General features: G+C 40.9%; 1 protein-coding gene across 1 annotated transcript in view; it reads right to left on the bottom strand.

The window, feature by feature from the left end:
* LOC145444541 (solute carrier family 22 member 18-like) overlaps positions 1-10,578 on the bottom strand; it is a 166,521-nt gene that overhangs the window by 18,612 nt on the left and 137,331 nt on the right. The window lies entirely within an intron of this gene.

Below are 10,578 nucleotides of genomic sequence, written 5' to 3'. Positions count from 1 at the left end.
CTGAGACCGAGAGAGTTTTTTTTATTTCTGCAACCCTGAAATACAGAGGGCTATTTTAATAATTACTGGGAGGCCGTGAACATGAGATTCACGTTCGCGTTTTGTGTGTGAACCACAGAAATTTCGACGTTCACGCTCACAAACGAACCTTGGTAGGTTCTGCGCTGTGAACCTTTTTCATATATTACAATTTTCGCGTCATTATACCATCTTTTGCTGCTTTTTTTGCATTTCAACTTCGGAAAACTCTATGCATGGCGCTGGCAGAATTAGAAAAAAATCAACACCATATAAACGAGCATGCACGGTGACAATCTCAAAAATCGCACTTCCTTTGTTACAATAGTTTGCTCAAATATTCAGCTATCTAGTGGGCGTACGGGATCCATCTTGATTTGATGTTTATTTATATCATAAAAACCAAATGCGTGTGATTGGGATGTTGGCTAACTTGTTTTATTGGGTGCTATCGGTAGCGAGTATATAAACCAGTTTTACACTCTGCTCAATATCAATGTGGCAATAATCAGATGCCGAATACGTTATCCGGACTGCATGGCCTGGACTGTTACGGCGAAAGCTTATATTCTTACATATGTTCCGTTGTCGAAACGGTCGGCAGTCGGCACCGAAGGGTCCCGTTATTGCAATCTGAGTAGAGACAGTAGTACAAATTTGACGCGCCGAGGAATTTAAATCACCAAAAACTTGAAGTCGCGTGCGTCAGACATGTTTCGTAGAGATGTGTTGGGTACAATCAGGACCGAAACAGCACTTCGTCTGCCCCCGCCCCTAAAACGTTGATCCGGGCCCCCCATAAGGTGATAAACCAAACTTTTGAAGGGCCTCGCCCCCTCCCCCCACCCATCTATCCAATTTCCCCGCTACTTATCAGCGAGATACGTTGTTCTGTTTACTGAGTCAGTATCAGAGTTGGATCAATTACAATATTTTAATTCAATTACAATTACAATTACAATTACTTCCTTGCATGTTTCAATTACATTACAATTGCAATTACTCAATGCTAAAAATATCAAATTACAATTACAATTACTGTTAAACATGTAATGAATTACAATTATAATTACAATTACAATTACTTTTAAACAGGTAATTGATTCAGTAAAGAGGTGTTCTTTGACAACCGTAGCGACGTAATTGGCAACAATCTCAAGCTATTCATGTTTCATTCCTGACATGTAGAATACACTTTAATACAAAACAAAAACTCGAGCGTATTTGAACTATTCCTGATCATGAGTACTGAAAACTACAAGGAAAGAAAGATGTTTTAAGCGACTGTTAAGAACCAAAGGTTTGAGCGACTAACAGCGAATAGGCTACAGGACGGTCAATGAAATGTAATCAAACGATTAGGCTACTCAGAGCTGAGCCAGGATAATGAAATGTAATTGGTAAGGCGTCAGCGATAAGGATGATACCGAAAAGGTGCGTAAAATTAAAATAAATGCAAAAGGAAAGAACCTCCTGATAACTAAGAATTACAATATTTTGGTTCGCATTTACATTTTCACTTGCTCGGAAACTGTTGGATTGCATTTGATGAACATTAGGGTGCGAAAAGTTTCTGGCCCCAGTAAATTTGGCCAAGATTGGAGGTAAGACTGGGATAACATCTCTACAAATGCGTGATCAAGTTCAATGAAGCCTTGGTTGGCAACTTGAATTTTTTTTGCTATTATTGTTGCAACGGGCCTCGGTACTGGTCAGAGATTATTAAAAAAAAACTTTGACCGTGGTGTAGAAAACGGTTCAGCACAGGATTCAGAAGAGTTTATTTGCTGTTCAACCATTTTTGAAATATTAAGATTTAGTTTAGCCCACTGGTTCTCTAACTTTTTTAGACACGCCCCCCTTTATGACAGTGAATATTTCGTGCCGCCCTTATCGTTATAGCACACAATGAAACCAGAAAGCTAGCAATCGTTACATATAGTTTGATGGTATGGAAGGTTATGAATGACTGTTGATGAGAGAATTCTCCAATACGAAGTTCAGACTATACACCGAGCAATAACCATAAAACGGAGGTGAATCGGGTCAAGCGCGGAAAAAATTTCAGCTCACTGGAGCGTCGCGCCCCGTTCAGATGCTTTCACGCCGCCCAAGGGGACACGCCCCCAGTTTGAGAACCACTGGTTTAGCCTATATTGTAATTCACAAAGTTTTCTGTTGCTACTGAAGTATGGGAAACAGTTTAGCGCAGGGGTTCTCAACCTGGGGGGCGCGCCCCCCTTGGGGGGCGCGGGAGGCTCTCAGGGGGGCGCGAAAAATTGACGAAGTCAGTATAGGGGGGGCGCGAGAAATTGACGTGTCTGAACATGTGTTTCACATCCATTATGAGAAGACAATTAATGAAGATGAAATTTATTCCATATTCAAGAAAGTTTGCAAAATACAAACTCTAACAACCGCGCTCAACGGAGTATAGTCTGATTTCAACTTCATTTGAACAAGTTTTTGAAATTCTTTGGAGATATAGAGAGCAATTCCCACGTGTAAGTCATTTATTGCTTCATAGCTTTGACAGTAGCCTAAAGCTTGTCGCGCCGGGCAGCTCTTGTTAGTAGCTTGCGAACTGCACTGCCTAAGACAGACTTAGATCCAACATAGGTTGCCCGGTTTCGCCCTCAATTGGGCTACTCTAAATCAATACAATTTAATTAATTTCCAAAACTGATCAAATTTAGCCTGGCAGGACGGAACGACGCCTTGCTCTCTGTACTCACTACCAGCATCAGGATTAGTCTCGGGGTGACCTACCATGAAATTAATTAATGTATGTCTTGTTCAATGTTTTTTTGTTATTTTCAAACAAGTTTGGAGAAATTTGTCAGCAATGTAAAAGACTCAACAACTGGAATGCAGATTCAAAATTGGCGTAAGATAGACCTTATGTATACTATTAGATCAGGGGTGGGCAGCCTGCGGCCGTAGAAGGGAATTGGAGCGGCCGTCGACGCCTATTTCAATTAGTATGTGTTGGCGGCCGTAGACATGCAAATTGCAATTACGAATTCACTCCCGCATTTCCGAGAGATTTTAATTAATCTTGAAATTTTCTTCGCCCTCTGCGCAATTCAACAAGACTTCATTTTTCGATTTTAATGCAGTAGCGCCCTTCTTAATCTGAGCCGGAGTGGGAACTGGCAAGAAATAACAATTCGTTCGCGGCCCTGAAAAATTTTCGCGCTCCGCGCGACAATATGCACCTCCCGGCACCTATTCATAACATTGCCACTCGCGATTTCGGTGCGTACAATAGGCCATTGTGAAAAGTAGATGTCCGGAGTTCACCGGGAATGGATATGGACAGTTTACCATAGGTATTTTGCGTCCAGATCGTTCATTGCGGCTATGCCCTGGAATGCGGCCTTACGCTACATAAGCAATCGAAATGCGGCCATGATTATCAAAAACGTTGCCCACCTCTGTATTAGATGATGTGCTCTTTTTGACATGACGATAAATGCAAGGGGGTCAGGGGGGCGCGAATTTTTTGACCATCTCCAAGGGGGGCGCGTGTCAAAAAAGGTTGAGAACCACTGGTTTAGCGTGACTGAATTATCTAGTTATAACGCAGCACGCATAGAATACCGATGTAAGGCCCCTCGTCGTCAGTCTGGTTCGTACCGGATTTCACTGGTGCGACGAATAAATGATTGAATAATTGATTATTTTATGTTGTGATTTTTTCCATGAAAATGTAATTGAGATTGCAATTGAGCAAAATTTTGATCAAATTACAATTACACAAAATAGAAATGCTTCAATTACAATTACAATTGCATGAAAAAATGTATATAATTACATTCAGCTCAATTGCAAATTACAATTGATCCAACTCTGGTCAGTACATATCGCCTAACCGCGCGAAGCGCGAAGAATTTCAATGATTCGTGATTAAATCGGTCAATATCAGTGATTCCCAACCTTTTTGGATGTCGGAGCGGCATTTCAAATATCACAGTATACATTGTATCCGGCCGCATGAAAACACGTAGGCGACTTATAGCTAAAATTTGAAGTTATAGCTTGCCTACCTCTAGCTGAATCAGGGGTTCTCAAAGGGTGGGCCATGGCAGCATTTGAGGCGAGCCAAAAAGCTATTTAGAAAATTTTAGAATTAATGTAAGTTTAGCTATATTTGTTATCGGTAAAATCGGTAAAAATTTATTCATATTATCGAATTATACGTAGGCTACGTAAAGCTTTTCACCCGATTCTGATTGATGAGACGTAGTGGCACGTATGGAGTCAGCATGTACAAGTCCACAACGATAGGGGGAAACGGTAGCTTTTTTCACTGGCTACGGCTAACAGCAACTAAAATGATTTCGAGTATATAATAACTGGAAGGTAATGCTGAAGTAACCAAGTACCAAGCAGGGGAATATGTCGTATGCCGCTGACAGGGGTGTGCAATAAACTCAGAATGAAGTGTAATTGATGTATAGATTTACTGTACTTAGACAAGTCGTACTATTGTAAGATAAAAATAGCAATAATTGCAAATTATTAGCAACTTCTGGTGGAGGTATACCGCACCACCGCAACCAATGGTAATGGATTGCGGATTTAGCGGAGCGCATTAATATTTGGATTCGCTTTAAAATGTCCGCCCTGATATCATTGTACATAATGCAAGAGTCGCGTGAATTGATTGTATCATTGGATTGAATATTCTGACATCGAAACTTCAGTTGGTTTGGTACAAGATGTGTTACTGTATACAAATTAAAAAATCTTTCTCCACTTCTTTGTGGTACCCCATTCACCAATGAATTGTTTGAAGCTAACCCAGAATGATTATATTATTTCCCACAATAGTGGAACTAAAATCCCAATCACACAGTGGATGCGGGGATTTGATCATTGTGTTTTGCGACGCGAGTGGAGCAGCGGACGGTCATAATATAGGGCTACACAGGAGTTTCTGCCTATGATCTACCGGACCGTAACTGCTGCACCCATACCCCCGATTGTGCGACTAAAAATATCAAAGTACAATTACAATTACAATTACTGTTAAGCATGTAATTAATTACAGTTACAATTACTGTTAAACATGTAATTGATGCGGTAGAGAGGTGTTCTTTGACAACCGTAGCGACGGTATTAGCAACAATCTCAAGCTATTCATGCTTCATTCATGATACGTAGAATACCCTTTAATTAAAAAAAACTCGAACGTATTCGAACTATTCCTAATCATGAGTACTGAAAACTACAAACACAGAAAAATGTTTCAAGCGACTGTTAACAACCAAACGTTTGAGCGACTAGGCTACAGGACAGTCAATGAAGTGTAATCAAACGATTATGTTAGTCAGAGCAGAGTGAGGATGATGAAATGTAATTGGTAAGGCGTCAGCGATAAGGATGATACCGATAAGGTATGTAAAATTAAAATGAATGCAAAAGGAAAGAACCTCCTGATAACTACGAATTACAACATTTTGGTTCGCATTTACATTTTCACTTGCTCGGAAACTGTTAGATTGCATTTGATGAACATTAGGGTGCGCGAATTTCTGGCCCCAGTAAATTTGGCCAAGATCGGAGGTACGATTGGGATAACATCAGGGTTGTAACCAAGTAACAAGGCTCCGAGTCACAAGTCAATCTCACTTATATAGTTTTGACTCGAGTCAAGTCGAGTCGAGTCATTTTCATTTCATCACCGAGTCAAGTCTGAGTCTAAGTCAGCGAACAGTGGGTCGAGTCCGAGTCATGGTATTATGACTCGAGTCCGAGTCCAAGTCATTGTATTGACTGATCAGTTTCCAGTTAAGTCTTGTTAAATCCACTTTTGATAACTCTGTTTGGTGAAATCGAATGGTACGCATTTATAATATACTCATTTTCCTCACTTTTAGCAGTTTCTGGTTGCATTTCAAGTACTAGTACCAATAGACCCAGTAATGTGGTTGCTTAACTATTCTTCGAAATTTCATTGAAATGTCGGTATTCGCCGTCTGAATCTCGAGTCATATGACTTGGTTCGAGTCATGAACAATGACTCGAGTCCAAGTCGAGTCATTACCGTATTTTGAGAAAGTGACTCGAGTCAAGTCAAGTCATCCGAAAATCGTGACTCGAGTCGAGTCATTACAAACCTGTTAGAAAGCCTTACAAGGATATTTCTGATCCTTCCTTGTCCGGCGTCATATGCACATACCATTCATTAATGGTATGCATATGCACTAATCTTGTGTATTAATATCGCGAGTCGGTGTGTATGCCACAAAAAACATCAACGACAAAAATATACGATGCCATAGTCCTATTCCTTAGCTTTATGTAGCTTTAACGATTTAGATTTAAAAAAATGTAAAGTAGAATTGAAAAGAAATGAATAAAACATTGTCAACAATCAACAAATAGGACGTCACAGGCATAAAAATTTGAATAGTTGATGCCCAATGAACTATTTTTAGATTATACATGAACTCTTGAAAATAGTAAAATGAGCTTAAGGCTTAAGACATCTGTTCGCCTCTATAATTCGAAATTTCACTCGGTGATGAATTATTCTTTGATATGATTGTTAATGTACAACGTTCTTTACAATCCTCTACCGGTTGCTGACGATGAACTTTGACAGCGGTAAATATTCAGGTTTATTTCAAAATCAATACACCATTCAATAGCTGCAAAACTCCAGACATGCTACTCACTGTACATCTTTCTGGTCAAAAAGCGTCGAGCTTGATCTGTCAGTCCGAAGACCTTTCCGCTCTGACCTTCGTCACAAGCCTTTTTCCATCTCTTGTCGAGCGCGTCTAGTAGGTCAGTCCATGGTACGTTTGAGTCTACCTCGAACGGCTAAAGGTTCTGAGAAATACAAGTATTGCAGCATTCAATCAAACAGAATAATAAGGTTATATCAATTTGAAAAAGTTTCCATGTAATGTCTTTTGCATTGTCAAGGTGGAACAGGGCAAAATTGAGTACCGCATTGATTGAGTATTAGACTTCGAATCTAGTATAGGAGTATTGGTAGAGCTATTTGGAGGTACAGAACTTCAATATACAATTGAATAGTGTATTCATATTGAAATGAACCCGAGTGTTTTCGGCTGACACTCGTCAGGGGTATAATTGTCAGCAACTAGTAGAAAATTGGAAAGAACATTGTATATCAACAATCCTATAACAAAATATGAGGTCGCGTGCATGAAATTTCGAATAATCGGGGCGAAGAGAGAGCTGAGGCTATTTTTAGATGGTACAAGAACTCCTGTCGGCACAGACTTTGCTGGCGTAAACAATGGTGCAATGTTATTTCCAATTTTTTACTAGTTGCTGACGATTACTCCTGACGAGTGTCAGCCGAAAATATTTGAGTTCATTTCAATAAGAATATGATATTCAGTTTTATACAATACGAGTATTAGTCATTATTAAGCCAAAAGATAAGAGTATGGATCCTGTGGCCTACTTTTTATACAACCACAAACAACCACACTATTCTTCTCGCTGATAAATCAACTCTTTTTGGAGATGCGACTTCATTTTTCGATTTTAGTCGTAGCGCCCGTTGCAATTTGAGCCCCACAGCACAGATGGGAACAGCGGAGGGAAATGATGCACCCCATTTAGAAATAACAATCTGGAATCGTGCGCTCCTCACGAAATAACAACACGGCTAAAGTAACTATACTAACAATTGGTCCACCCAAAGATGCATCCATTGGCTCTAAATTTTCGAAAACACTCCCTCCATCAACTCTACCGATGGATCTGATTACTTTGCTTGAGAAATGATCAATATTTCATAATAATATGTAAAACTACGAATATTAATGACGAAATTCATTCGTGAATCTGAAAAAGTTTTGATCCCAGTTGTTAGTCATAACATTACCACTATGTCGCGATTTCGATGACTATAGTAAGACGACATGGAAAAGTAGATTAGGGCGTTGTTCACCACTAATGGACATGGACATGCACAGTTTAAATGGGTATGGTGTCCAGTTAGTTCATTGGGACTATGTCCTGGAATGCGGCATTGAATAGCAAAAAGGTTGGCCACCCCTGCTCTAGTACCATACTCGTAGAAAAACGACTGGATACATTACATTTGGTGTTGATTTAAATTTTACCGGTTTACCGGTCCGCCAAATATCTTTTGAAATTTTACCGGCCCGCGAGGTGAAAAAGGTTGAGAACCACTGCTTTAGACAACGATTCTCGTGAAGCAATTGATCTCATCAAACAAAACCTGGCCAACGCCGCATTACGACCCATCAATGAATCTATGCCCTTCACAGTAGAAACTGACGCTTCAGCTTTTGCGATCGCTGCAACCCTGAATCAGGAAATAAGAGCGCGCCGTTGCATTTCACTGGCACACTCTATCGTCGGGCGAGCAACGACATTCGGCTGTTGAAAAGGAAGCATGCTGTGGTCGAAGCGCTGCGGAAGTGGAGGTATTTGCTCACCGGGCGGCATTTGACATTGATCACTCATCAGAAAAGTGTCTCCTTCATGTTCGACAATCGACACACCAACAAAATCAAAAACGACGAAATCGCTCGTTGGCGATTGGAAGTAATGACATTTAGCTATACTGTCATTCATCGGCCCGACGCTCTAACGCGCGCCCATTGCAGATACATGGGGAAAACACCAATTGCGCGATCTACACATTTCACTCTGTCGCCCCGGCGTGACCCGCATGTCTCACTTCGTACGAGTCAAGAATTTGCCATTCTCTAGGTCAGAGATACGTACCATGACTTCACAGTGCGTGGAGTGTCAACAAATCAAACCTCAGTTCATTCGCTCCGACGAGTAGAAACTAATCAAGGCGACTCAACCATTCGAACGTCTCAGCCTTGATTTCAAGGGTCCGTTACCCAGCGTTACGAAAAACAGGTATTTCCTCGCTATATCGTCGACGAATATTCACGATTTCCGTTTGCATTTCCCTGCGCAGACATGTCTGCAAAGACAGTTATTCCAGTCTTACGAACTCAAATCTTGGCTCACCTCTAAAGGGGTTTCTACAAGCAGGACTACTAGCTATACAACCCTTGTGGAAACGGACAATGTGAAAAGTACAACGGCGTTATCTGGAAGGCTATTGAATGCTCATTGAAATCTCGACGTCTTCCTCTCGGCCATTGGGAGGATGTGCCATTGGACGCTCTACATTCAATTCGGTCGTTGCTCTGTACATCGACAAATTGCACTCCTCATGAGAAAATGTTTCATCACTCTCGCTGCTCGACAAATGGCACCTCCATTCCGTCATGGCTGAAACCAGGTCCTATCTATGTCAAGCGACATGTGTGCAATAAGGACGAACCCGTGGTGGATGAGGCGGAGCTCCTCGAGACAAACCCTGCTTACGCCTATGTCAGACTTAACGACGGCAGGGAAACTACGGTATCGGTTCGGGATATTTCACATCGTAATAGCACCGACGTAACCAGCAAAGCTGAATTCAGTAACCGCAGCCCGAGCGAAGATTGTTCTGGTGGACAACTCTCCAACGAAGACGTCACGGTTCGTAATGCTGCCATTGCCACTAGCACCGACGAAGTAAATAACGAAAGTTCGCAACCGAACATTGATCGTGAAAGATCATCGCTTCGTCGTTCAACGCTTGTTCGGAAAGCCGTAGATCGATATGGCGCAGTGCCCTATATTATTGACAATGTATCACAAACTTTGTTTCGCTAATATTTTACGGGGGGGGGGGGGGAATGTACTATTCCTTATCTGCACTTTCCATCATTAGTTGATTGATTCACGTTGATTTCGCTCACCCTCCTTACCTAGTGCTGTGAGTAGGTAATCCGTTGTCAGTTGTTCTAGCTGTTGGTCTTGTGTTATCGTATTTGAACTGTTCCTATATACTGTGTATCTCATTTCGCTTCTGTTGCAGAATAAGTTTAATAAAGCCTATCTCTAGGTCAGAACAAACATATACGTAGAGTTCATGGTTTACATAGGTCTTGCGTTACAATGGTGCTAGTGTTAAAAAGTAGCCTACAACTCATTTGGAACAAGTTATACGTGTAAGCTGCGGAGACGTTTAAGCAAACCTTGTTAAATTCCGACAGTGCAATTAAGCGACACTTGGCAATACATCAGCAAAGCCGCATTTCTTTCAAAGGATACTGAAACATCTCAATCAGATTAGTATTCGTTAACATAACTTCGCAAACTTCGCCTTACAGAAACTCCAATAGAAACACGCATGAATATTTACGCTTTACAGTAACACACAAAAAAGACGTGATTAAATGAAGTTCAAATATTACGTTCAAGTTGCATGCATTTGTTGTAAATAACTTTAGGGGGAATTTTGTTTTCTGGAGGTCGTCATTATTTGTTTTGAAATTTTTCAGGTCGCGAGATCAAAAACTTTGAGAAACACTGCAGTTTATAGCCATTTCTTCGTCAAGATTTCTTTGTCAAGATGTAACTCCAGATACCCTATGACGTCATCACATGGGGAATAAACCTGTTTCCCGTCGTGTAAGATTATTTTAAACTTGCGTGGTTTGACCATTCGCGCGATCGTAGTGGCAATAA

This window comes from Botryllus schlosseri, chromosome 8, assembly GCF_051294905.1.
Source record: "Botryllus schlosseri isolate E-star chromosome 8, Bs_hap1, whole genome shotgun sequence".
In the NCBI taxonomy this organism is placed as follows: Eukaryota; Metazoa; Chordata; class Ascidiacea; order Stolidobranchia; family Styelidae; genus Botryllus; species Botryllus schlosseri.
The sequence above is the reverse complement of the archived record's forward strand: the minus strand, read 5'-3'. Positions and strand labels throughout refer to the sequence as shown.